We start from the raw sequence: 26,882 nt of genomic DNA on the forward strand, positions 1-26,882 counted from the left end.
CTTGGTACCATGAGACGCTACTTTGGTCTAAACCTCTTCTGGACCCTCGATGGAATTTCTTGGCTGGATTGCGCCTCTCAAAACCTATCAACTGCAGCCACATAACGTTGAAGACAAAGTAATGGCACCAGGGAACATTCTTCACTGTGTTGGGACCTTCTGAGGTTTTCACAGTAGGGGTGTTACCATAAATCATAAGAGGTGCAAAATGAAGAACTTGGGATGGAAGTGGGTGGGAAACACTGCTGAAAACCTCCTCCAGAGCCCTGCCCTTTGAGAAGTCAAAGCTAGCACTCAGAGAAGGAGACGCAGTATCTAACATAGTTAAAGGTATATTATGCCAACCTCGTCAATGAACTCATGTGGGGTTAATTGAAGGGCAGGGAGATCAATGGCTCTGTGAGCCTAGCCTTTCTGGTCTCTTGTTCTCTGATAGTGCCACCAGGGTGGATATGCATTTGTTAGGTCCCTAAAGCAGCTGGAAAGACTCATTTCCTGGGAGATCCCTGAGGAGAAGCCGCATGGACCTACCCTGTTGCAGCCCTGGTTTCTGCAGCAGCCTCATGGAGAACCTGCCAGCGCACGGACTACAATTTCCTCCTGCAGTCCTTGTCTCCCCGTGTGTTTTTGGATTGTGAGGAGGACTTTGTAGATTGGTGTCAGACACATGGGATACTATTGGACTGGTGGTCTTAGATTGAACTGGGTTGGGATGCTTTTCAATGTTCACTTAACCTTTATATAAAACTCATAAAATATGAGTGTATGAATTTTGTTTCTCTACTCTACAAAGACTAACACACATGACACCCCCTCTAGATCCCGCCATGCAGCACAGAAGTCACACTTTAATGTAGGAGGGGGAAAATCTCAATTTGGAACAATGAATATCATGGCTGAGAGAAGCCATTAGCCTGTGCAGAACAGGCTAAAGTGGCTGGCATGGATACTTTCCTACTAATCAGAGCAGAAGAAGCGTCTTCTAATTTGCCAGATAAGACATATTCTCGAAGACAGTGACGTGGGCAGTGGTAAGGGTAACTGGAGTAAGCCCACCTCCTCCGCCTCTGCTGCTGCAAGCTGACTGGGCACACAAACACCCTGGGGGGCAATGGCTGAGTGTGGCTTCTGACAATGAATCCCCTGAACGGACAGAAATTTGTGAATACATCCCTGATACAGGTGCTCGTGGTGGGAAGGCTCTGGCAGTCAGGTATCGCCTGGTGGAGGCAGGGTCTCACACTTGCCACTCTCCTGTGTTCTACAAAGAAAGGAGCCCTGCAGCTGGAGGAACATCCATTAACTGAGGCCTGCGCTTCTTTTCGTGGACATAACGTTGACGCAAGATACTCCTGATGACAGCCTGGTGTCCCCTCTAGGACTTGGCCAACATCTGTCGTGAGCACCTGAGCCTCCGTGACCTTGTTAGGAGACACTGGTTGTCTTTGAAGGGGCCCAAGGCTGTGACCACAGGGTAATACGGGCTTTCCTTTTTGCAAAGGATCACTGTGTCCTGTAGATTTTTTGCTGGAGCAAATCCACTGGACAAAGTGCTTCCTCCATTTTTTGCTGTGGCCCTCAGCAGGAAGCTGTCCCTTCTCTGGTGGGAGCTGTGAGGACTTGATCTCAAGGCACTCAGCCAATGCCTTGTCTTGCACAGGCTGGCTTAACCCACAGACTTGGGAGATGCCTCTTCCCGCTAATCCTTTTCCATGCTCTTCTGGATTGGGCCATTTATGAGTCTCCCTCTTGTCAGTGGGAACAGCATCCTTCCTTCTCCTTGTCGAGGGGTCCTGAAGGTTGGGGCTTTTGAGCTTCTGCTGCCCCATGTAACTTGCTCTAGCCACCACGAAGCCACTTGGCCCTTGACATATTGGCTTATCCCCAGTGAACAAATGCTGGGGGCGGCAATGGACCACCTGAGAAGGCAAAACATTGGTGGCAGTGAGCACATCAGTGGTGCAGTCCTGAAGGAGCCCGTCAACAGGACAGCATGGAGAACCATCCTCTGCCTCTACCTCCACCTGGAGCTTAATCTCACTGCACACTCGTGCTGTAAGGCTTGGCTTTTCAGGAACTGGAGCACACTTTCCAGGTAGCAGGAAACTTTTACTACATCCTAGAGCCTCGAAGCACCCCCGGTCCACATCATTGGTTTGAGATTTTGCCAGCACACTGGTTTTGAAAGTGTCTCTATCGTCTAGCTCTATTGAAGAGGACTTCTTGACCACCACCAACCCTGTCTCTTTGGCTCTTGAAGATGGACATTCAGAGTTCACTTCCAATCTGGGGCCTCCTGGGGCACAACTAGCACCCTCTTTCCTTGACCCCTTGCTGGTCAGTACTGGATTTGAGGTTTGCTCTAGGCTCTCTCTCTGGACACTTTCATTCTGGAAGGTTCTGCCAAGGATACTGGGCATGAAGGCTGGAAACGGCTGCCTGAGGGCCAATGAGCATCCACTGTCATTATCAAGTGGGGGGTAGGCTGGGGTTCCCTGAACAGGCTCCTCTGTAGGGGAGCAATCAGCAAAAGGACTCTCCAGGGTAGGGCTTGATTTCTTTGGGGTCACTCTCTCTCCCCAGTCTGCCTGACAGGGTTCTCCCAGGACCTTGACAGCCTCAGTTACTAGGTTAGTTCAATACTTAGGGGTGGCTAAGCAGGTGGACTTTGGAAAGGACATTGCGTTGTCTTTTCTTGTCCTACAGAGGTTTGTGGGCTCAAGGACTTTGAGGGGCATGCACCACCTCTGCCTCATTTGGAGCCTTACGATATGCGAGTCCAGCACCTGTTGAGTGCCCGGGCTGAGAAAGGAAAGGCTCTGCGTTGTGTTCAGATCTTCCAGCTCTCCCCAGGAGGCCACATTGACAACATGTGGGTGGGTCAGGGAAATAGACAAAGCGTGCGTGGTCGTCGCAAGACATGAACGGCAAACAATGCCAGGGATCTGATCCTTTCTAATCTGCTCCACCTTCCTGCACATGTGGACATTCAGGGTGTTTTCCAGTAGGATTTTATTTGGACCCCTTAGGGTGTAAGTTCCTGCGTTAATCCCCTTGTGTATCCTCAAATCACTTAACTCCTTTGAGTCGGCTCCCGGAGTTCCTTTTGGGAAGTAGTTTCCTGATCCACAGAGAGATAGATTACATTTGGATATTTTCCTCAAGTAATTCCCTTGTCCATTGACCGAGTTGTTCCTCAGCTGGACACCGGCTCTGCAGCACGCAAGCGACGGTCCAGGATGTGTGCATCTTCCTGGGGACACCGTCTTCATTACATTCTTCCCCTGCTTGTCTCCAGGTGTTGAGCAGGAGCATTCGGGCTGCTTCATATCCAGACAAGTCCCTGGCCATTTTTCCTGAGGCTGCTTTAGTGTCAGAGACTCAAGAGTCCCATTGCCGAGGGGCCCCTGCAATTGAGGGAAGTTCTCTTGGCGGTGGAGCTCCGATTGCTTCAAGCAGCCAGGAAGCTTGGGGTCTGTCTTTGGGGTCTGCACCTTCTGATTGTCCTGGGGATGAGTGGGTTTGCGAAGACAAAAAGCTTCCTGGGGTCGTGGCATCATAAAGGGTAAAGAATTCTCACTTTCCTGTTGTTTCTTTAAAAAATGGCTTTCCAGCTGTTGAAGTGAATTTGGAATGCGTGATTGGGACTTAGTGTGGACGGTAAGACAGGATTCATCACAGGGACTCTTGTGAGGAGGAGGAAAAGGTACTGCGAGTGGGCCACGGGGCTGTGGACCGGGCGGAGTCAGGACTGTAGCCGGCGGTGGGGCCTGGGCTTGGCATGCAGTTGGAAGTAAAAGTTGGAATCGGCCTTCAGTGTAGGGCAAGGAGTGACGTTGCAACAAGAGTGGGTACTCTTTAGCATGCATTTGAGCGGGTAAGGCATTAGGAATTTCATTAAATAAGACAGTGGGAAACTCTAGGGTGGATCCAGAGACCCTGAGAGCAGCTGCCAGAGACTCCCTGTGCAGAAAAGGTAGACCCCAGAAAAACTCACTGAATTTTTGTGGAAAATGCTTCTGAGGGCTGGGTATCTGCTCTGCTTTGATGCTGGCATTCCAGAAGGGCTGGGGAGGTGCAGTGATCTGCTCCCCATCGAGTGCCTTCAACATATTTAAGGCCTGCAGATGGTATTCTGATACACCCTTTCCTTTTTCTTCCCAAATATTCCATTTCTCTGCCTTTGTGATTTCTATTTCCAGCAGCTTGTGGACATTGGGGTTGAGCAAGGTGGGCCTCCCTACTTCCCCCTGCCTCTTTGTGGGTCCTTCCCGAAAGGTGTCTTCTTGGGGGTGCCAGGTAGAGTGCTCTTTCAGAGACCCAAAGTATTCCAAGGAGGGAAGCTGTAAGTTCTTGGCAGCTGCCCAACACTGGGGTGGGGAGGCAGTAGGGAGGCCTGTGGGATCCTGACTTGTGATGGCTGCCATGGCAGGTGTGGAGCAGCGGTTGTGTGGAGATGGGCTCTGCCTGGGCCTTGCCAACAAGTCATTCTGAGAAGGAGTCCCTGTGGGGTGCGGGGCTGGTGAGTCCCAGAGAGTGCTTGGAGGCTGCAGGTAGGCCTTTGAATCCGGGGGTTTGGCACTGGGTGAGGGAAGAGCCAGTGGTGTGGGTGAAAGACTGTCAGGTTCACGGGAATGTGCGCAGTCTGGTGATTGACTCAAGGCGGGTAAGACATGAGAAGTTGAGATGCACATCTGGGCCCGTGGAAGGGTGGAGTTCTGAGACCTAGGTGTCCGGAATGGATGAGCCGCAGAACCGTGTGGGGCGCGCGTACCGACGTGGACTTCAGCCGTACCTCTATTTCGCCAGCTACCAGAGAGGGCTTGAGCTTTCTGTTGACCAAAGCTGCCAGTGTCAAGTGGGTTTCCCAAGTGGCTGCAGGAGACAGAAGGACCAGATTACTGCCAGGACTGAAGGGGCAAGAGACCTAGCAGGCTAGCAAGGGTCGGTGCAAGCTCAGCCCCTCCCCAAGCCTTGATGGCCTGCTCTTCCTGCCCCACCCCACTGCCTGGGACTCCTGTCATTCTCTGCCCATCCCTGAAAGTGTCCCCCAAACCAGCGCATCCCAGCTGCTCTGCAGCCCGAGGCCACACAGGCACCCTGGTTGGAAGATGCACCCCGCGTTGAAGCAGGAAGGTTACTTACTTCTGCCTAAGACGCAAACGCAGGTTCTGAGCGCCATATAGTTCTTGCAGGAAGCTTCGGAAAACTGGAAATCAAGAGAACCGTTATGGTGCAGCCCTCCCAGAGGACCGAAAGGAATGTCACACGGGCTGTGCACTTAGGACGTTGGACTCTCCAGAGCTCAAGGTCAAATGATAGCTTACTCCCACGGGCAGGAGGTGCTTTGGCATTTCAAGGAGCATCGGTTTCCAATATTGTCTGTGGGGTCTCAGTGAGCAATCTGAACCTTGGCAAAGTTACACAGCTTATCGCAGTTACCCCTCAATGTTCCACCTCCAAATCCACCAGAATCTGCTCTTGACACCCCCACTGCTCCCTACTGGGTCCTACCTTGGCCAGCCTTCATCCCATCCTAGGCCCCTCCTGTACATCTGGGAAATATCTGGGTTCTGTTTCCATCCACAGTATCCTTTTGTTCAGGATTATTACCTGAGAGAGACGGGCTGTTGCCACTGGCATCCTGCAGAGGAGGGGACAGGAGAGCTTACAGAGCTTGGTTGAATGGGCAGAACCTTACCTTTCAGAGCGTCACCTTTGTCCCTTGACCTGCTGCTTCTCCTTGTCTCCACCTGAGGCTGGGGCACAAGAGAGGAAGTCAGGCTGGAATCCAATCCTGCGTCTGTTCTTTGTGACAAACTGCAGGCATTTACTGGTGATTAGAAGAATGACAATCTCCATGGAATGACTAAAGCCCAGAAACCAGCTTCTGTGTGAGACCTAGAGTGCATTTCTTCCGTCAGCCTTCCTCTGCTCACGGAGAGCACACACTCTCAGCACTCAGTGTTCTGGTGGGCAAGATTTTGATTATGGAGGCTGAAGCTCTGGGCCAGCCCTTGACCACTTCCTCCCCGGGGTCAGCCATGCTTTCTCAATTAGCCCAGACAGAAAAGGAGCCTTGGCCCAGAGACTGGAGCTCAAGGAAAGAGACTGAGGACCAGTAATGAGAGCTGCCCTTTGAAATGTCTAGTCATCTAGTCCTTAGCCACTGCGTCACTATATTGGGGATTTTTACCTATTGCCCTCTATAACAACTAGAGATGGGAGGTCTGAGATCTTCAAAGAGAAATATTTTTGAATGCTCATCTTACTGGCAAATGATTTACATATCATACGAGTCAATAGTTCAGTCGTTCAATCAGATCAAGGGCAATGGTACAATCAATGATTACCATATCCATTTTAGAACAACACCCCGCCCCCCCTCCATGGTTAAATTGCCTTCAAAAGGAGTTGTGTAATCACAGTCAGGTCTAAAGCTCTCTGTCCCCTCTGGCCTCCTTCATTTTTTCGTCTTGAAATCAATCCCCCTTCACTCCCTAGCTTCCCGATGGGGAAGTTCTCCACACTGCTGATCTCACAATCCCTCCCTCTGCCATGAGATCTCTCCACCTGCAACTCTGTCAACCCTTGTGTCCATGATCATGATGCATCCACGCCTCCTGTGCTTCACAAACAGGGAAAGCCAACAGAAATAATGAAAATCAACATAAGCCGGCAAGGATAAAATGATACCAATGCAGTGAACAAAGTCCTAACAGTGAGTAAGGACGCACCAGCCCTCATCAACATTCCAAAGCCAGGGCTGATGGTCTCTTCTTTCTTGAGATTTCCCCTATCAGGAAATTAATTACGAAAGGAAAAATTTATAAAACAAGGTAAAATCAATCTCTCCTATGGCTGGGTTGAGAATTTCTTACCTTTATCCTTTTCCTGGGTGGTCGCACAGGTGGAGTATTTGGAAGGAAGGGGAGGACCAGGAAGAAGCAACCCACTCCATACAGGATGCCCAAGGTCAAAACAGTGAACCAGGTGGGGTATTGGTAGGTCAGCCAGGAAGCACTTTTCAGTTCCAGCAGAAAGAGAATCTCCTCCATCTTCTGGATACAGCAGTTGCACTCAGGCAACTGAGCACTCTGAGTCCCCTCTGGCTTCAAACCCACTTGCATCACAAACCTGGGCCCACATCACTAAAGGGTCACAGTGGGGTGGGAGGTGACAGCAGGACAACACATAATCCCTCCCTCTACCCTCCAGCTCATCACATCCCTCCCCTGCTCTGGTCTTCTCTCTCCCACTGCCTGCTCTGGGCCTCCAAAGTCACCAGCTGCACCTGATGGAATGGAATCTTAGTGCAAGTTCTTATTCATTCCACCTCCCACCTTGGTATTACGTGCTTCCTTGGCAAGTTGCCTGAATCATGACCAATTTCATAGGCTTAGAATATCTGAAGTTGTCTCTGTCCTCAATGTAAACCTTCTCAAGTCATGGTTTTACTTTGTCTTATCCAAGGTAGAGAACTTAGGTTTATGTAACATTTATTTAGCTTTATGAATGTTGGATGAAAAGCTTGGAATTTGACTTCTATGACCAGGAGAGTTATTCAAGAGCTGAGGTATATCTCTCCCAGGAGAGTGATCTAACAAATTTTCTGCCACATGGTACATTTGGGGAGACAAGGAACACTTAAGCATTAATCATTCTTAACAGTGTCCCCTGTAAATCTTCCTTGTGTGTGACTACTGCCCATTTAGGGCTTGCTCTGGGAACACTTGATGGGGTAATAAGCCTTGCAACAATTCAGGCTCAAAGGGCAAGCATCTGGCTGAGCAAAATAAAGAGATAATATGGTTTGAGTTGTGTCCTTACCACTACCACTTGAGATATTCCCCCAAAATTCGTTGGAACCCTAACACTGAAGGCTATAATCTGATTTGGTTATGTGAGGGCTCTCTCTGGGAGAAATGTACCTCTGTCCTTGGCTTCACACAAGAACCAATTGACGCAGAAACCTAGTTTGTGATCCAAGTGACTTTATAAAGGATAGAAGAGGCAAATATGCTCGTGGGGGGTGGGGGCGGACTGGACAGCCCACGCGCGCTGGGTTGCATGACAGCTGGTTTGAGGCCCCCACCCATACCCTGTTAGTAGGCATGGCTGACGGTACTGTTTGACCCCATTGACTGAATTAAGCCCACCTGGTCTAGATGGGGGCCCGCCCAGGTTGACCTGCTTCCTGTCACAAGGACCTAAATGTGTGCATCTTTCCAGCCTGAAGCAGCTTTCAACTGTTGTGATGGGGAGGAGGTTTGGCATGCACAGCGACCACCCTCAGTTCTGCCTCTACTTACCTAACAGGTACACGGCATTTCTTTTCTGTTTTTTAAAACAACAACAAAAAATCATTTGTAATCTTTCTATTCCAGCGGTGCTAGGAGCAAGGCAGAGGCAAAACCCAAGAACAGGGTTCTTCTCTGTTGAAGCGCGATAAACTCACGGGGAAGCAAACAAGCATCTTCATCCACATGAAGTGAATCTGTGAATCAGCAGCTCCCAACTGACCAAAGCACGCACACAGCAGCCCAGCATCAAGGTCCGTTTCTGTGCACTGCTCCCACTGTGAGGAAGAGCTTCATGTGCATTAAAAGGGAACTTTTGTAATATTTGAATTTTGAATAGTGGTCTTTGTCAGAAACTGGAAAAAATCTCAAAGCCTGAAGAAATTCCTTTCTAGTACTGAACATTCAAGGGAGCCTGTAGAAGCCTGAAATGATTGCTAGGTGACCACCTGGATCTGCTTGTTGAGTGAAAGTGGCAGAATAGCAGCAATAGAGCAGCGGGTTCATTCTGACCACTGACACTCGTGGACCTGGTTTACAGGCAGTAGAGAAGAAGATGAGAGCAGGTTGACTCGTTTGAAGTCCATGACCTACTCTGAGGGGACTAGAGTTGTAGAGAATTGGTGATGGGGCCAAGGCCTAAAGGCAATGCGACCAATGGACACTGAGGTGAGGCCAAGAGAGGGAGCCCACATTGACTTGACCCGAACCCGACCAGATGAAGAGAAGAATGTTGAGCCTGTGCACTGGTGTATACTGCTGCAGACTGTATAGACGAACTGTCCTGCTTTGACTTTCTTGTGGATGTGGACTTCACAAGGTTCCAACTGGCATGAAGACTCTTTATATTGAAGAATATGATTGTCTCCTCAGAGCACTGGGTTGATGGAAGTAGGCAGTAGAGAAACTGGATAGCCAAAATGGGCCAGATAAAGGCGTGAAGTGGCTAGCTTACAAGATTTCATAGATACTGGAATATATTCATAGAATTATAGGATTAATATGTGGGTGTACCTTACCTGCAATTGTTAAGCATAGGATATTTTTGTTTCATCACTTACAGAATATTATGTTTAAAGGAGGGTGGCACGGAGTGAAATGTATGCATTTTCATATTATACTGTTAGATACTGATATGATTCTATTATTGTTTTGAAATTATATACGGCTAAAGAATTTTGTGAAAATGTCAAATGGACAAGGGGTAGTCTGTTGTAGTTATACAATCTGGTGTCAATTTGGGACTTGAGAGGATTAAGAGTGAAGGGGTAGACTCTAGTCTCTCTATTGGGTTATGGCCAATGAGGCCTCTTTGTGGGCCTGGCCTTCCCGTCAGGGTTCTGGGAAATCTGGTCTTTCCTCCTTGGAGGCAGCAGACTATCTTTCTGCTCATTCCCTGAGAGATGTCCTACTAACAAGACACATGGCACCACACTGATAGAACCCATGCCCTGGGAACTGGAGGAGCCACATGGAGACCCTGCCAAAGCTGAGATGCTTCTACCACCACTGGATGCAGAAGACTTTGCAACTACTGACCTGTGATCTTCCTGCATTTGGGGTCATTGAAGGTGTTTCATGAGTCTGAAGAGAACATTATAGATTGATATCAGACATGGGCTAATATTGGACTTATGGACTTGATCTTGGTTGGGCTGGAATGCTTTCTCAATATACAACTGTTCTTGTATATAAAGGTCTTTCCTATACACATATGAGTGTGGATTTGTTTCTCTAGTCTACCTGGACTAACACTCATGGATCCCTTTCAGGACTGTAAGTTCTGTTCCCCTGACTGCTGCAAAGTATGTGACAGAGAAGAAAAGGGAGAAGAGTGAACTGTACCCATTTATTGAGGTAAGAAAAGTGATGAAGGAGCATGGCCGGTTCCCCAAACTTCATGAGTGGAAAAATGGGCTCTTGGCACAAAATGACATTCAATCTTCACCAAGAGATTCAGGGTTAAATTGCTGCCCTATCTCTGACCTCAGCTTTTGTTTTATTTTAATTCTCATATAATTCACATATATCATTCAATACTTCAGTCATATTAAGATTTGTGCAATCCTCACCACAATCAGGTTTACATCATTTCCTTCTTTTATATTCATTTTTGTTAGCCCCCCCCTCACTCCCCCAAATCTTCCCTGCCTGTCCCTAGGAGATTGTTAATTCTGTTAGTGTCTCTCTGGATTTGCCTCTCCTGGATTTCATATGTATTAAAAAAAAAATACAAAACAAAATCAAGAAACAAGTAGAAAAGAAAAACTAACAATGATAAAAGAGAGAAAAACCTCAATCGAACAGAAAGTGAAAAATACTAAAAACTGGAACCAAATTAAAATTAGTCTGAAGAGATCAAATGATCAGGTGTTACATTTGAACTTAACTGTATCTGTTCATGTCCATGGGCTGTGGTCAGAGGGAATTCACCCCGCATGTGCATTTGAGTCCTTTTGCAAACTGGGTGTTCCGAACTTAAGCTCTGATTCTTGTTCATACCTGCAGATTGAGATTCTATTATTTATCACCCTGGCATCACACTGGCTGTGCTGCTTGTTCTGGGCGGACTTAGTTGACATCTCACTTAGATGGCTGCTTATTTTCAGAAAAAAGGTTTAAGTACAAGGCCCTGTTCTTTGTGATAGATGTGCACCATCTGATTTCAGGGTTTTTTTACACCCTATGCTTTCCAGTCAAATATTCACTTGAGGTAATTCAAAACACTCACTTGGCTCGATGACGCCAGAATAGCTCCCCTCCATGCAGTTCCATGGAGCTCAGCATAGTTAGGGCGCAGAGATGAAAAGACGATTGAACCATGTACTGAACGTTCAGGTTTTTCCCTGCTTTTGAAAATCTGTTTGCGCTTGTAGAGTAAATGTTTTGTACTTTTTAAGAGTGTAAAAAAAATAGATGGAGGGATTCAGAGAAAATGGCAACCAGATAGGACCCATCTATCTGGAGCTCCTGCTGCCAGACCAGAAAAATAGGAAATTAGGTGAAGGAAACGGGGAGGTGGAGTTCTGAAATTAGAACTAGGGTAACAGGGTTTCTCCTGAACCCCTTCTTTTGTGGGATTTCCACTCACAAAGCAAACCAAGAATGCTTTAAAGCAGCACTATAATTTTGACGAAGTGGCAGGCGCCAGATATGCCCTTGCCTGGAGCAGGGATCCCTGCAGGTGGACGCCCTGAGAGGGGGCAGAATCTCAGACACGAGGGGAACCCCACACTGAGCTCTCCATGCGGTTGGATGCCTTGAGCTCACGGTCAGGGGTTGGTGGTGGGTAGCCATAATTTAGAGTAGAAGAAAAAATATATTATTACCTTAGGAAGATCATGGTGTGGGAGAAAAAGGCAGAAAGTCGGGAGTCCAGGGAGCAAATTTAGTTCCAATTGGCCGACTAGTAAACAACCCCCCTGATAAGCTGCATCTCCCCCTCTGGGGGTCAGCTTGACAGCCACCAAATCTGAGCACATCACAAGTAGAATTTTTTTTAAGGGTGAAACATAAATGATTGGTTTAAAACTCAAACCCAAGTCTGGTTGCTCAGCTCCAAGCACCACATAGGGGAGTCCCTTAACATAAATCAGCATAGGAAGCAACCTAGCTAAGGAATGCCAGAACTCAGCCACAGGGCCTGGCAGCTTTTACCATAACAAAGACCCGCTGTAGCAGTGTCAGCCTTAAAGAGCACTGAGCTGTAGCCCAGAGACTGTGGGAGACAATTTCATTCTAGCTGGCCAGAGGGATAAAAAAGAAAATCCTCTGATCTAGGAAGCATCAGCAGTCTAGATAGGACAACAAGCTTCCCTCTCAGTGATTCTGCACATAGCTGGGGAGGCCCTGCCGGTCTTGGAGCCCTAGACGGGGCTGAGGGAGCCCCCCAGTGCCCCCTCCCAGCCCCTGCTGCAGTGCTACATGCAGCACAAGGCAGGTACTCCAGCACCCAAGTGACCCCTGGCCACGGGCGCGATCTTGCTTTTGAAGTAATCTCACACAGCATCTGTGGAACCCTACATCAGGGATGGGAAAGTCCATTAACGCATGCCCAGGAGAGCCAGCATAGGAAAGCTGGATTTTCCTGCCCGTGGGCTCCGATGGATGTTGCACCTGGAGCAGCCCACCTGGGCCAGATGATTGCAGTTCAGCCAATGGGATTGACCTGGGGTCCTTCACCAGCCTCCCCGGGAACCCTTGAAAAGGCAGGAACCAGAAGGGAGAGGGGTGGTCCAGGTCGTCTTCCTGGGAGGAGAGAGATCCTTGCATGACCTGAGGCAGTCTCTGCCAGGCCCCATGGTCAAAGGAATCCTATGGGTGCCTTGTAAAACCTGAAGCTTCTTTTAACTCTCATTAAATTCACTTGGATCACGAGCCCGGCTTCCGCATGAAATTTTTCTCGCGGGGAGCCAAGGACTGGGGTTGGAATTTAGGCCAGAGAGAGAGACCTTACAAGTCCATGACCCTGTGACCTTGAGGAAGAGTTGGAATTCCTCTGGCCTCAAGGACAGGTGATCAAGTATCATTACCTCCTTACCCACTGCTCTACTTATTCTCACTTTATTCACTAGCCCTTCTAACTTTTCCACCGCACTCAGTTTCAACGTGCTCAGGTTGGTGTTGGGCTTTTATTTACTCGCTTTCTTCTTTATCCCTCTTTTTTTCCCCTTTTCCCCTCTTTTTCCTCTTCTCTCCCACTCTCTCCTCTCATATGCCACTAAAGGCTTCCAGGTCACTTCCCTCCGCTTAGGGCAAATCAACCCAAATAGCAGGAGGCACTCCAGCCTGCCCTGTGTGGGAGTGCTGTACACCACACAAGGCACCTGGGACAAACACCTACAGTGCGCTGCACCGTTGAAGAAACCTCCGTCATGCCCCTAAGGTGATCTCGTCAACTAGGGCAATTCTGCCCAGCACCACTGGGTCCCGGCATTAAAAGGGCACACTGACCTGCCATGTTGGAGCAGTGTCTAAACCCCTCTGGCCCCTCATCCAAGCAATCAGGGATCAGCTACTACTTTATACTTTATTTCCTCCTTCTCTCTCTCCTTGCTCTTTACCATCACAGCCAACCTTAGTGAACTCAGTTGGATTTATTTCCTTCTTTCTCTTTATTCTCTTTTTCTTTCTTTCCTCTTTCTGTCTTTGCTTTCTTCACCTCTCTCTTAGCTTGTACGATTCTCTCTGCTCCCTCTCATTGCTTGCACATACCACTGCTGGTTTCCAGAGCCCTACACTCTGCCTAGGGCAACCCTGTCCTCCTAGTGGGCAGCCTGACCCCTAAGACAGTACTGCACACAGGACGAGTCAGAGCTACACACAGCATAACACAGGGTCAGTTATTTCTTTAACCATTTAAAAAATACTCTCTCCTCCTCCTTCCTTTTCTCTTCTCTCTTTTTCCTTTTATTGGGCTCTTCTTACAGGTTTTCTGCTTTTCTCCGCTCCATCTAGCTCTTCTCTACTTCCTACCACAGCCTCCACAGATTTGGTTCTCCTTTTTAGTTGTTTTCTTTTCTTTTCTTTCTTTCTTTTTTTTTTTTTTTACTGTTGTCACCTTTGTTTACTCTGTGCATTTTAGTTGTCTGTGGGTGAGTGGTTGTCAGTCTGGTTGGCATTATTGCCCCAGTCTGTGTCTTCCTCTTTCTCTCTTTTTCCTCTCCTTTCACTCTCTTTCCCATCACAAGACAATAGCTGTCTCCAGGCCACTCCCCTCTGCCTAGGGCAAACCTGAAGGCCCAACTGAGGGAGCTCCCACCCCCCACTTATTGGCGTGGCAAGCAGCTGGGGAATTCACGCTGGTCCTCTCCCACACACTAAGCCACAGGTTGTTCTCCCCTATAAAAAGTGGGGGCATCCCCAGCCTAAATCCTGAGGTCCTACAAGTGACTGTGGGAAACGCCTGACCACCACTTGTGAGGCTCCACGCTACTGTGGGAACATCCACCCAATCTCCAAGGCGATCTCTCTGTACATCCCCTTGTCTAGCCAGATTTGTAAAGTAGAATTTGGATCATGATAGTGGGGGGAGGAAGCATTTAGGAACTAGAGGAAACATGTTTCATTGTTGCTACCCTGCACCCTGACTGGCTTATCTCGTCCCCACATCCCTTCAGGAAGGGGGTGTCCAGTTACCTACCAATGGGCTTTGAGTCTCCACTCTGCACTCACCCTCATTTACAATGACATGATTTTTGTGTTCTTTGATGCTTGATATCTGATCCCTTCAACAGTTCATGGTCACACAGGCTGGTGTGCTTCCTCCATGTGGGCTTTGTTGCTTCTGAGCTAGATGGCCGCTTCTTTATTTTCAAGCCTGTAAGATCCCAGATGCTATAACTTTTGATAGCCAGGCACCATCAGCTTTCTTCACCACATTTGCTAGTGCACACATTTTTCTTCAACCATCATGTTGGAAAGGTGTTCATCATGGAATGCCAATTTAATATAACGTGTTCTTGCATTGAGTAAGTATTTGGCAATGTCCATCTACTGCCTTAATACTAAGTCTATAAATATATGCACGTTGATCTATTTACGAACCCTCCTGTATAAATATATTTACATATGTACATGCCAGTATGTAGACCTCTAGAAATACCCTTTGTCACCTAGTTCTTTCCTCTATTTACTTTTACTTTCCTCTTGTCCGACTATCATGCTCAGCTTTCACTTGGGTTTGAGTAATTTCTCTTGGTTACATTGCCCTTGCTGAATACCTACCAGGCTTCTCACACCCTCCTTGCGACGGATTTTGGATTACTTGTTGCTCCCCTGTCGCTGGATTGGTCAGCATCACCTCCTTACCCCCTCCTCTCTCTCTCCCATGTCCCCGGGAACCATTGGTCCTGTTGTTTTCTCCTCCAGCCTATTCTTCCAGCCTATCTTATCTAGATAGATCTGTTGAGATAATAATATGCACCAAAAATCAAACCATAGCAAGATAGGCGATGGGTGAGAACACAGTGATGACAAAAAAACAACAACAGAAAACCAATGATCAATAAAAGAGTAAATTAATTAAAAGACAAAAAAAATTTTTAAGAAAGAAAAACCTGTAAATAGATCAAGGTCTGATTTTTTTTTTCTATAGGTGTGTCCTTCAGTCAGGTCTGATGGCGTATCATGCTCTGGCCCCAGAGTCTGTCCTTTGTACTCCCTCAGGGGCTACCCGCTCTGCTCCCATGGTTGCTCTGCTGCATGCTTTTAGTGATTTGCCTCCGTGTTGGAGGGCCAGTCGGGTCAGTCCCAACACAGAGTCTCCGGTATTGTCCCCATAGGGCCCTGGGCCAGCAAGGGATGGCATGTCTCATAGTGGGATCAGCCATATGGTCCACTCTGTACATTGGCTGTTCAGAGTGCCAAAATCATCCTCCAAGCCTGGTGGACCAGTGTGTGCTCCACTCTCTTCCTCCCCCTTCATTTGCCCCTGTGTGCTCTGATCAGACATGTCCATCTCCCCTAGCTACAGGTTCAGTGCCGTCTTCTAAAGTAAATTCTTCTGGGGGGAGGGGCAGTTGTCCACGTAGCTGGTATGGAGGCTGGACCATCCACTTTTCATTTAGGATCAAAAGCATCTAGCTTTTAGCATTAGGTGCTATTGAGTCAGTTCCAACTCAAGGCAGAATGAACCACTGCGCAGTCCTACACCATCTTCAAAACTGTTGTTATACTTGAACCTAACATTTCAGCCTTTTCCAGGGACTGGCATCTCCTGATAACATACCCAAAGCATGTGAAGTCTCCCCGTGCTTGCTTCTAAGGACCTTTCAGACTGTTCTTCTGACACAAATCTGTTCATTCTTCCAGCACTCAATGGTATTTTTAATATTCTTGGCTAGTGTCATCTTGATGGGTTGAAACACTATCTCGCTCTAGTGTTGATGTACATTTTTCTGATGCCTAATTATACTGAGTATCTTTTAAGGTAATCATTTAATTTTTATGGCATTTTGAAAAGATGTCAATGAGGTCTATTTAATTTGTGTTCAGATGGAAACACATAACTCAAACTAAATATGTGACAGTAGAATAAGAATCCATTTTATCCTAAATACTTGAGATATTTATACAGCCTACTCAGGTTTTTATCAACATAGATAAGGGGGCGGTGGTGGTGGTGGTGGTGGTGGTGGTGGTGGTGGTGGTTTTTAAGAGTTAATCTCTAAATAGGGGGCTGTAGTACTGAGCACTGAATCTCCTTTGCTTGATTAATTTTTATGTTAGGGAAGTAATACAAGGATTCCATCAAATGACCCATCAGTTTGAGGAAAAAGCATATCAGAATTGATGGTCAAAGCCTATATGGCTTTATGGTTTAGTCTCTAGGGGTATGTAATGCTCTTGTGAAAATAGTATTCCTCATGATAATAACGAGGAACTGGTGGGCTTCCAGGGCTGGGAGCTGAACTGAGGGGCAGTTCTACCCTGTCTAATAGGGTCACTATGAGTTGGCAAAGACTCGATGGCTGTCAGTTTGGTTTTTTTGACTTGAGTACTGGCATTCAGTGTGTTTATCGAAATCAATAAATTACAAGCATTTTTGATGTCTATTTTTTACATACAAAATTTAAATCCCCCAAGCCTCTGAAAACTGCGAAGATTTCACAGCACTAGGTTGGTACTCTCCCATCCAAGAATCAGTGAAACTGGCAGGGTGTGAGGCATTCAGGCTCCCTCAGTTCCTCCTGCTGCCTTCCCTGACCCTGGTCACTTGCTTCTATTACCTCTCTTGGACCTTACATGCATTTGAATTAGAACACCATAGAGTACAGTGCTCTACATGTGCAGCAGCTCTAACCATGTCACTCTCTGTCTCTATGAAGCCTCTTCCAACAAAATTCAAATGCGATTGTATGTGCACACATAAACACACGCATGCACCAGAGCACCCTTCTTAACAGAGAGTCAGGAGGGTCTCTTAATTATTTGCTGTCCTCACTTTGGACACAAGTCCCTTGATGATGAGTAGGAGAAAAGGAACATCAGGTAGTGGGGGAAACCCTAAGGAGGAACAGAGGAGAGCTTTAACTAAGAATAATGCTACTAGGGGAATGATGGCATGTGAGGAAAATTAGATACTTCCAGACTGTCAGATTTTTCCATACAGCAAAATTAACTTTTCTAGTTTTGTCTAAAACTGGCCCCAGGAAATTTCAAATAGCACATCTCAGATTATCTAACCTACAAAGGAGTAGCCGGCCTTCCACCCACCCCCACCCCACCCCCGCCAAAAAACCAAGCGGTACAAAGCTCCACTGGGTACACATTTCAAAATATACATTCTCCTGTTTGGGCAGGCATCTGGCAACTTGCTCTGAGCTAGTGCACCCACACTTTTTTCCCAAGGTCATTGCTGGTGACAAGACCTTGTGCTCTCCTCACAAGCCAGAATGCAAACATAAATCAAGTCAGTGTAAGACGCCATCATCACCTCACTCAAATACACCTCGTCAAGTGAACTCAAACTTCAAGAAGATGCTCATTTGTTTGGTTTTGTTGATGTGAGGGTGATAGTGCATTTGGAGTTTAGTCATTGCACTAGGTCAGACTGTTAATCAAGCTTCCTATATAGAGGTTCTGAAGATATTGTGTAAGAAGGTCTGAGTTGTCTGGCTAGACCAGAGCTTGCACACTGCTATTGACTAGAAGTTCCGACACACAGAATCCAGGACAGATAAACCCCTCAGGACCAATACTGAGAGTAGCAACACCACGAGGGAAGGTAGGGGGGAGAAGCAGAAGAAAGGGGAAACCAATCTCAATGATGGACATACAGCCCCACTCCACCACCCAGGGGAACAAACAGCAGAAGTTTGGGTGAAGGGATACAGCAGAGGCGTAAAATATAAAAATAAAAAGTATGTATAAAGTATCAGTGGTTCACGTGGGTGGGAGGAGGGGAAAAAAGGAGCTCAAGGAGAAAGAACATGTTTGGAAATGATGATAGCAATGTATGTACAAATGTGCTTCATACAAATTGGTGTATGAATTGTTACAAGAGCTGTAAGATCCCCCAATAAAATGATTTATTTAAAATAAAAAGGACTGATTAGTGGTAGACAGGGGACTGGTTTTGCCACCATGACAGTGCACCTGTTCACACACAAAAAACAGCATGCCTCTATCGCCCGATCTGATCCCAGCACACCGAGGCAAAATACTAAGGGTGTACAACAGAACAGGAAGGGGAACAGAGCAACGAAGTCCCCAGGGAATACCAAAAATAGACTTTGGGGCCAGGGCTAGCTGACCCATCATACTCTATGAGAAAGCACTCCTAAAGGCCAACAAACAGTCCTTGAACTAACTAAAAGCTTTTCTTTCTTGTGTTTTGTTTTGCTTTTTGTCATTGGCTTGTTGGTGGTGGTGTTGTTCTTTTGTTTCATTTTGTTGCTTGGGTTTGCTCTGTCTCGTTTTTGTGCATGCTATGATTTCCACAGGTCTGTCTAAATGAGATAGGCTGGATGAACAATCTGGAGGAGAAAACAATGGGACTGACAGCTGGGGGAGGGAGATGGGAAAGGGGGGTGTAGGGAAAAAGGAAGTGCTGTTAACAAACCCAGGGACAAGGGAACACCAAGTGATCCAAATAGATGGTGAGGAGGGTGTAGGAGGCTTGGTAGAGTGTAACCAAGAGTAATGTAACCTAGAGGAATTACTGAAACACAAATGAAGGCTGAACATGAGAGTGGGACAATCAGAAAGTAAAAGGAAATCAAGGAAAGAGGTAGGAAGCAAAGGGCATTTATAGAGGTCTAAATAAAGGCATGTGCATATGTAAATATATTTATGTATAACGATGGGGAAATAGATCTATATGCATATATTTATAGGTTTAGTATTAAGGTAACAGATGTACATTGGGCCTCCATTCAAGTACTCCCTCAATGCAAAAATACTTTGTTGTATTAAAGTGGCATTCCGTGATGCTCACCTCCCCAACACAATTGCTGGAGGCAAATGGGTGCATAAGCAAATGTGGTGACTGAAGTTGATGGTGGTCGACTATCAAAAGTTATACATTCTGGGGTCTTAAAAGCTTGAAGTTAAACAAGTGGTCATGTAGCTGAGAAGCAACAAAGCCCACATGAAAGAAGCACACCAGCATGTGTGATCACGAGGTGTCGGAAGAATCAGGTATCAGACATCATCGGAACAAAAAAATCATATCTTTGTGAATACGGGGGAGTGTGGAGTGAAAACCCAAAGCTCATTTGTAGATAATTGGACATCCCCTTACAGAAGGGTAGCAGGGAGGAGAGGAGCCAGTCAGGGTGCACTGTAGCAACAATGAAACATACAACTTTCCTCTAGCTCCTAAATGCTTCTTCCCCCACAACTAAAATGATCCCCATTCTACCTTACAAATCTAGCTAGACCTGAGGATGTACACTGGTACAGATAGGAACTGGAAACACAGGGAATCCAGGGCGGATGATCCCTTCAGGACCAGTGGTGAGAGTGGCGATACGAGGAGGGTAGAGGGAGGGAGGAATGGAAAGGGGAAACGGATTACAAGGATCTACATATAACCATCTCCCTGGGGGACAGACAACAGAAAAGTGGCTGAAGGGAGATATTGTATAGTGTAAGATATGACAAAATAATAATTTAGAAATTATTCAGGGTTCATGAGGGATGGGGAATAATTATCAGCTGATGCCAGCGGATTAAGTGGAGAGCAAATGTTTTCAGAATGATGAGGGCAATGAATGTACAAATATGATGTATGTATCAATTGTGATAAGAGTTGTATGAGGCCCCAAAAATTGATTATAAAAAAAGAGAAAAGAAATAACAGTATGAAAACATCCCCCCAAAAAGCATGCCTCTCTTGTCCCTCATATCCTAATCACCTGAACTCACTCCATGTGACTTCTTTCTGTTTCCATGAATGAAGGACAGTGGTTTGACAACACAGAAGAGGGGGAGAAAAAACAAGGGTGTCACCCAAACTGCTGAGTTTGAAAAATGTTTCCAAGAATGTAATCACAGATTAGACAAATGTGTGAAGTGTAATGGAGAGTACTATGAAGGGGATAAAAAATTTAAATGCATAGTTTTGAAAAAATTGTAGTTTTTGTCGGGTTCCCCCTAGTAGCTTCCAATTTCATAGCAACTCAAGCCATCACCATACATCAAACTGACAGAGAAGGGGTGGGTTTTGTGTGTAGGTGGTGTTGGTTATTGCACAGGGGCAAGGGACTTCTGGTGGCATAGTACCTTATGCCTTGGGTGTCAACTGTAATGTCAGCAGTGGGGAACCACCAGTCAGTCCTCAGAAGAAAAGGATGAGGCGTTCTACTCCCATAGAGTTAGCCTTTGGGAAACCCACAGAGATAGTTCTGCTCTGATCTCATAGAGTCGCTATGGCTCAGCATCGACTCCATCGAAGTGAGCTGACAAACTAAAGGCAGGAGATCTGAAAGAGGATGCGGAGACGTTGTCTCAGGTACTTTGGACCTATTACTATGGTGGAACCAGTCCTGCAAGAAGGGCGTCATTTTTGGCAGAGGGTTAGCAAACAAGAGGAAGACCCTTACTTAGGTGGATTGACACCGTGGCTGCAAGAATCGGCTCAAATACAGTAACAAGTGCGAGGATGGCGCAGGACTGGGCTTTGTTTCTCTCTCTAGTGCACAGGCCCCTATGAATCCGAACTGACTCCAGGGCTCTACAACATCGACTACTACAACCCCGAAGTTCAAACCTACCCAGTGGCTTCCCAAAAGGGAGGTGTGGCCATGTGCCTCTGTAAAGATGACAGCTAGGGAGCCCCTGCGGGGCAGTTCTACTCTGTGGCACAGGGGCAGCCAGGAGTCGGAATGTGCTTCACAGCAAAGGGTGTGCTTTGTCTCAGTTTGTGCCTGCTGCTGTTTATGCTATGCACTGAGTTTAACATGTGACACTCAGGAGCGAATGAATGGAAACACACCCATGATGCTTCCATGATGCCAGATGCAAGCTGACACTGTTTCTGAGTTCTGGGCATATTATTTTTTCAGAGATAATTTCCTGTAGCGGTGACACACCGAGTCCTATTTCATGTAAAAGCATCAGCAGCAGAGGAAAGCACTGCACAGAGAGAAGACGATGACACGTAACAGGCTTTCCATAGAGGAACAAAAGGGTGGATGTCTTGGGCTGCACTCTTTTCTTGTATACAGACAGTAAACAAGCTGAACACATCTCACCTAAGCATAACATTACAACTACCTGAAGCCCAGCTCAGGCATCTGGACAAGAGGCAGCAAGGAAGGATGGGAGAGAGTTAATGGGCTGGGCGTCCCCAAAGGTGCAGAGTGGGAATCAAGGGAGGATCCAGGACGAGCCAAGGCTTCTGGCAGAAGTCTGAGAGGAGAGCAGCAGAAAGGAGCTGCTCTCTGGGTCCTCACAGATGTAGCCAGTGAGAGAGCAGCAGTGCTGCCCCCTGGCGGTGCGCCGAAGGCAGGGCCGCTTCCCCCAGGGCTGGAGAGCTCTGGGGAAAGACAAACCCTGTCACTTTGGATGCCAAGTAAGGGGGCACTGTGTGCCGGTGGTGTACCTATGTTGGCCAAAGCGCTGCCCACTGTGCATTTGCTTCCCACAAGCACAGTTATCCTTCCTCGTGCATCCAGGAAAGACAGTTCTAGAAAAACACAAGCAGTAAAATAAAACACTGCCAGGTCTCGAACCATCCTCACCATTGTTACTATGCCCACTGGTGTAGCCACTGGTTCGAGCTGTTTTATTGCCCGTCCTCCACTTTTTTGCCAAGCATCATGTCCTTCATGGACTTGATGTCCCTTCAGGGACTGGTCTCTCCTGACAGCACGTCCAAAGATATCAAATGAAGTCCAGCCATCCTTTGTCCCCATGTTCTCTTGGCAGTCCTTGTACTTTTATTGCTCAGTGTCTGATTATTTGGGACCAGGCCTTATTGCTGCCCCTTCCTCACCTTGGCCCCCAATCCCGACCCCAAGCCCTGCACATCCACTGTGTGAAACCTCCTGTTCCTGTAACCATCCCTGTGCTTTTGTGTGGGGGGTCTAGCTGGGTTCCCCTGGCAATTCGCCAGCTGCCCTTGGGAAAGTTCATGGAGTCGGCTAATTAGTAGAAAAGCCAAACGTCCAGCTGAGATTGGTTTACTCCCTAGCACCCTTGGGCAGGAGCACAGCCCCACTCCCGGTCCCAGGTAGCCAACGACCACACCTAGGTTCTCCGGACTTGGCAGCTGTAACATGTGGCCTGGGCTTCCCCTTCATTTCCTGCTCCTTTCTGGCTTGCTGTCTGACTTTTCTTTGCGGAATTAAAGCTGCAAATTGACAGGATCCCATAAACACTCTAAAGCCACAAAAAAACACCAAATGCCCACCCAAACATGTGAAACTTCCAAAAATCATCCTTAGAAGATTCCCAAACCCTAAACATTCCTAAACCCCATATATGCCCTGAAAACACCATGAAAGCCCTAAGAAAACCTAAAATGCTGGGGGAAAAAAACACATATAATATTAAAAATACCCTAAAATCCCTAAGGAACTCTGCAACATCACTAAAAACACCCTATTGTGCTGAAAAATACCTATACACTCTAAAAAACCACCCCTAAATCCCTTAAACACTCCCTAAAATCTTATAAAACACCCTAAAAACCCCAAACCACCCGAATGCCCCAAACACACCTTGAACGTCCACAAACAACCTAAAAGCCCTAAAAAATCACATGCCACCAAAAAGCCCTAAATGACCGCAAAATTCCAACTCATAGCCACCCTATAGAGGGCTTCTGGAGCTGTCAGTCTTTTATGGGAACAGCTTTATCGTTCTCCCAAGGAGAAGTTGGTAGGTTTGAAACCCTGACCTCATATTTAGCAGTCTAATAATTGCTGGACAGTGCCACCAAGGCTCTACTGGTGTAGTGGGTTACACATTGGGCTGCTAACCTCAAGGGAAACGGTTCAAAACCACCACCCACTCCTTGGGAGAAAGAAGAAGCTTTCTTTCTATTCCCCTAGATTTCTCATTGAAGGTGTAAAGTAACCTGTTAAATGCTCGCAGTGGCAGCAGCAATGTCTCATAACCATGGGGAAATGTGGTTCAGAAACTTCAGAAGCAAGCATCCACCAGTAGGTGACTGACCAGCAGTATTGACTTGGGCAAAGAGAAGGTGACATGGAAGGGTAAGGAGAAGAATGCGTGCAGAGGGCAGGTTGGCAGCTGAGCCTAAGTCCAGTAGAAACAACAGCAGAATGGCCTGTTCCTGGAAGGGCCACAGGAGATGGTGCGACTTCATGTAGCCCCCACTTACATGTGTAACAGCAGCAATTGCCTGAACACGTGGTCTCCCCAGGGAGGAGCCTTTGTGTGGTGTTAAGATGCTGTTACTGTCTGTTGTACTGTGGTGGCCTGCATTTGGCTGTAATGGTGGAAATTTTGCAGCCAGTAGTTCAAATGCCTGCTGGGTCACTCACTGCAGGTAGACTTCAGCAGTTTCCAGACAGAGAGACGAGGGAGGAGGACCTGGTCTTCCACTTCTGAAAGAACTGGCCAGTGTGAACCTTGTGAATGGCAGAACACTATACCTGAACATGAGTACCGCAGGCTATAAGGCATGATGGATTGACACAGTGGCTGCAGCAATGTGCTCAAACATAGGATAGTGCTGGCCTGGAAAATAGTTCATCGTCCATTAAAAAAAAATCATTATATAGGGGCTCATACAACTTTTGTTGTTGTTTTTCCCTAAGGGAGAGCAGTGTATTGGTACACTGAGAGGTATATAGATCAATGGATTCGAACAGAAAAGCTACACATATATTCACCAGTCAACAGGAAACTAGCCTTCGAAAAAGGACACAGAAATATCCAAAGGGACAAATTCTGCTTGCTCAACAAATGGTGTTGGACAAACTGAGATACCGTATGTAGGAAAATGAAGCAAGCCCCAAACCTTCCCCCATGCACAGAAATTAACTGAAGAGGGGTTAAAACCTGAAAGTAAACCTCCGGGCTATCATAATCAATTTTTCGATGACCTCATCGGTCAGAAATCATTGTAGGAACGCCAAAGCGTTCTTGTGTTCAACGTCTACATACATAGCAGGTGCTCCAGTAAAGGGGAATCTTGGTGGAGCTGGCTCATCCATTCCTGAAGAGAGTAGAGCACCACGTTGGTCCATCACAGAGCTCAGGTGTAGAATCTTCCTCACTGTCATCCTTTATCTCAGCAGTGTCAGTGTTGGATTATGAATTTCCCAAAGAACCAGTATCGCTCAATTCTGTGCACAATGCTGACTCACTCTCGCTGTATCTCTTACAGCATCAGTTAGTGGGCTTGTTGTCTGCCTCAGGCTTTGTTCACGGAGATCCTCCAGCTAGTTGGTGGTGTGTGCGCATGAGCAGAGGCTTCCTGCCAATCCCCCATGAGTAGTAGAGCTCCCATGGTGTGGACTCCATGTAAGCCCTGTCCCAGACAGCACGCTTACATAGGAGGGTGGGCCCTGCAGCACAGAGGACCATTCCCCCTGTGGAATGGCCTCAGAGACCCACGTCCCTCACTGGCCAGCTGCTGGGGCTGTGGGCCCTAAGCTTCATGCCTGACTCAGGAATTGACACAGGGTGAGGCGACTCCAGTAGCTGTTTTGACTGGTCTAATCCAGCCTGAGATCATCCTTGCATGAGCCCTCTGCCCAGATTATTTTTGTTTCTTTTATGATCATTTTATTAGGGGCTCTTACAACACTAACCACAATCCATATATACATCAGCTGTTTGAAGCACATCTGACCATTAATTGCCCTCATTATTCTCAAAATCTCCACTCTTCACCCAAGCCCCTGGCCTCAGCTCCTCATTTTTCCCCCCCTCAATGCCCGCCACCCATCCCTCATCAATCCTTGGAAATGTACTAATTCTTTTGTCATATCTTCACCCACCTTTCTTTTGAGGTCAATGAAGATCCTTGTAATCGGTTCCCACTTTCCATCCTGCCTTTCCTCCACCCTCCCAGTATCTCCACTCATAACACTGGTCCTCACAGGCCCATCCACCCTGGATTCCCCGTGTTTGAAATTCCTATCGGTACTACAATACCTTCTCTAGTTTGGCCAGATTAGTATGGTAGAACTGGGTTCTGGTTAGTGGGGCAAGAGGAAGCATTAAGAACTTGAGGAGGCGGCCACCCGCCCGCTGGGTGCACGGGCCCGGGCGTCGCGCGCTATGGGCCGCCCAGCGCAGCTGGAGGCTGGGAGCGCCCCGCAGGGCGCACGGGCGGCCTTGCAGGCGGGGACTCGGGACGCGCCCCTCGACGCCCTCGCGCACCCCACCGTCTTCCTGCCCGCGGGGCCCCCCCGAGGGGCTGCGAGCGGGGGTGTCGCACGACCTGCGGCTGGATAAAACGAGAGACCCCCCTTGGTCAGCAGCGCGAGACCGTGGGGACGCGCGGCTCCTCGAATGTTGCGTCGTCTCGTTTCTGGTTCCTCCATCCATTCACGCAGGCCGACCCCGCTCGCCTGATCAGTGGCACACACCCAGCCCAGTGGGAAAAGGAATGCTCTCCCACGTATATGCATTTTAGTTTGGAGTCCCTACAGGGTTTATGTACCCCGAGTCCTGGAGATGGGGATTGGTTTGATCTAACTGCACTTTACTTGCAGTGCGAGCCAGCGCGGTGCGGTGTCCCACTGGAAGCGCCGAGCCACACGTGCGTGTCAACACTTAGGACCATCCCCAAACATGCTTTTGCCAGGTGTCCGTGAGGAAGCCAATCAAGAGGGATCGTGCTATTCGGATTCGGTCCCCATGTCGCCGTTTTCGCCTTGCTTTCTGTTTTTGAATTCGGTTTCCCAAATGTCTGCCTCCAAACGAATACCCAACCAGGGGGTCCGCAGCCCTGGAAGTTTCCGGGGCTGTTCCCCAGACGCGCCTCTGGGGCTGCAAGGACTGCGCGTCGAGACTTTTCCGGTCGTGAAAAGTCGGCGGCGACAGCTCGGGGGCCCTGGGTCACCGGGTGGTGTTGAGCGGGGACTCTGGGGCCCCGGCGTGGGACGCTGGCGGGTGCAAGTTCAAGAGGGTCAGGGGCTGATGCCTCCCCACGCCCCTGCCCTCCCCCAGCAAGGGCGCTCTGGGGTGCTGGGTCCTTGAGGCCCCGGCTGGTGGGGCCGCCCACGGTCAAGGCTTCGGGCACACGCGCGGGTGCGCTGAGGCCTGCGCCGTGCGGGGGTCTGGGCTCAGGCAGGTGGTCGCGGCGGCTCCGCGGGCGGGCGGGCGCCCAGCAGGACGACCGACGACCCCCGGCGCGTCGCCGGCACCCAGCGCCCGGGCGTAGAGGCGGGCGGGGGGCTGCGCTCCGCCGCCGCCAGGGCCCCCTCCCTCCGCGCCCCCCCGCGCCAGGTGAGCCGGGCATGGGCCTCGGCGGGCCGCGGGGCTGCCCTCTCGCCGCCCTCCAGCGCCCCCTCGGGGCCGGGCCGCGCCGAGCCGGGCGGACGCCGGCCGGGGCTGGGGGTTGGGAGTGGCGGGGGTCGCGGGCGGGTCGCTCGTTCGGCCGCTGGCGGGGGGCGGGGGCCGGGCGGCCACGCGCGAGGCCGGGCCAGCTGC

General features: G+C 48.4%; 1 long non-coding RNA gene across 2 annotated transcripts in view; it reads left to right on the forward strand.

Annotated features, from left to right (window-relative positions):
- Positions 1 to 26,882, forward strand: part of LOC142435878 (uncharacterized) — an 84,102-nt gene that overhangs the window by 14,911 nt on the left and 42,309 nt on the right. For both annotated transcript variants that reach the window (XR_012781633.1, XR_012781634.1), the window contains exons 2-3: positions 8,233 to 8,319; positions 10,073 to 10,157. This is a non-coding gene — a long non-coding RNA (uncharacterized LOC142435878). The remainder of the gene's footprint in view (positions 1 to 8,232; positions 8,320 to 10,072; positions 10,158 to 26,882) is intronic.

This window comes from Tenrec ecaudatus (assembly GCF_050624435.1).
Source record: "Tenrec ecaudatus isolate mTenEca1 chromosome 5 unlocalized genomic scaffold, mTenEca1.hap1 SUPER_5_unloc_5, whole genome shotgun sequence".
NCBI lineage: Eukaryota > Metazoa > Chordata > Mammalia > Afrosoricida > Tenrecidae > Tenrec > Tenrec ecaudatus.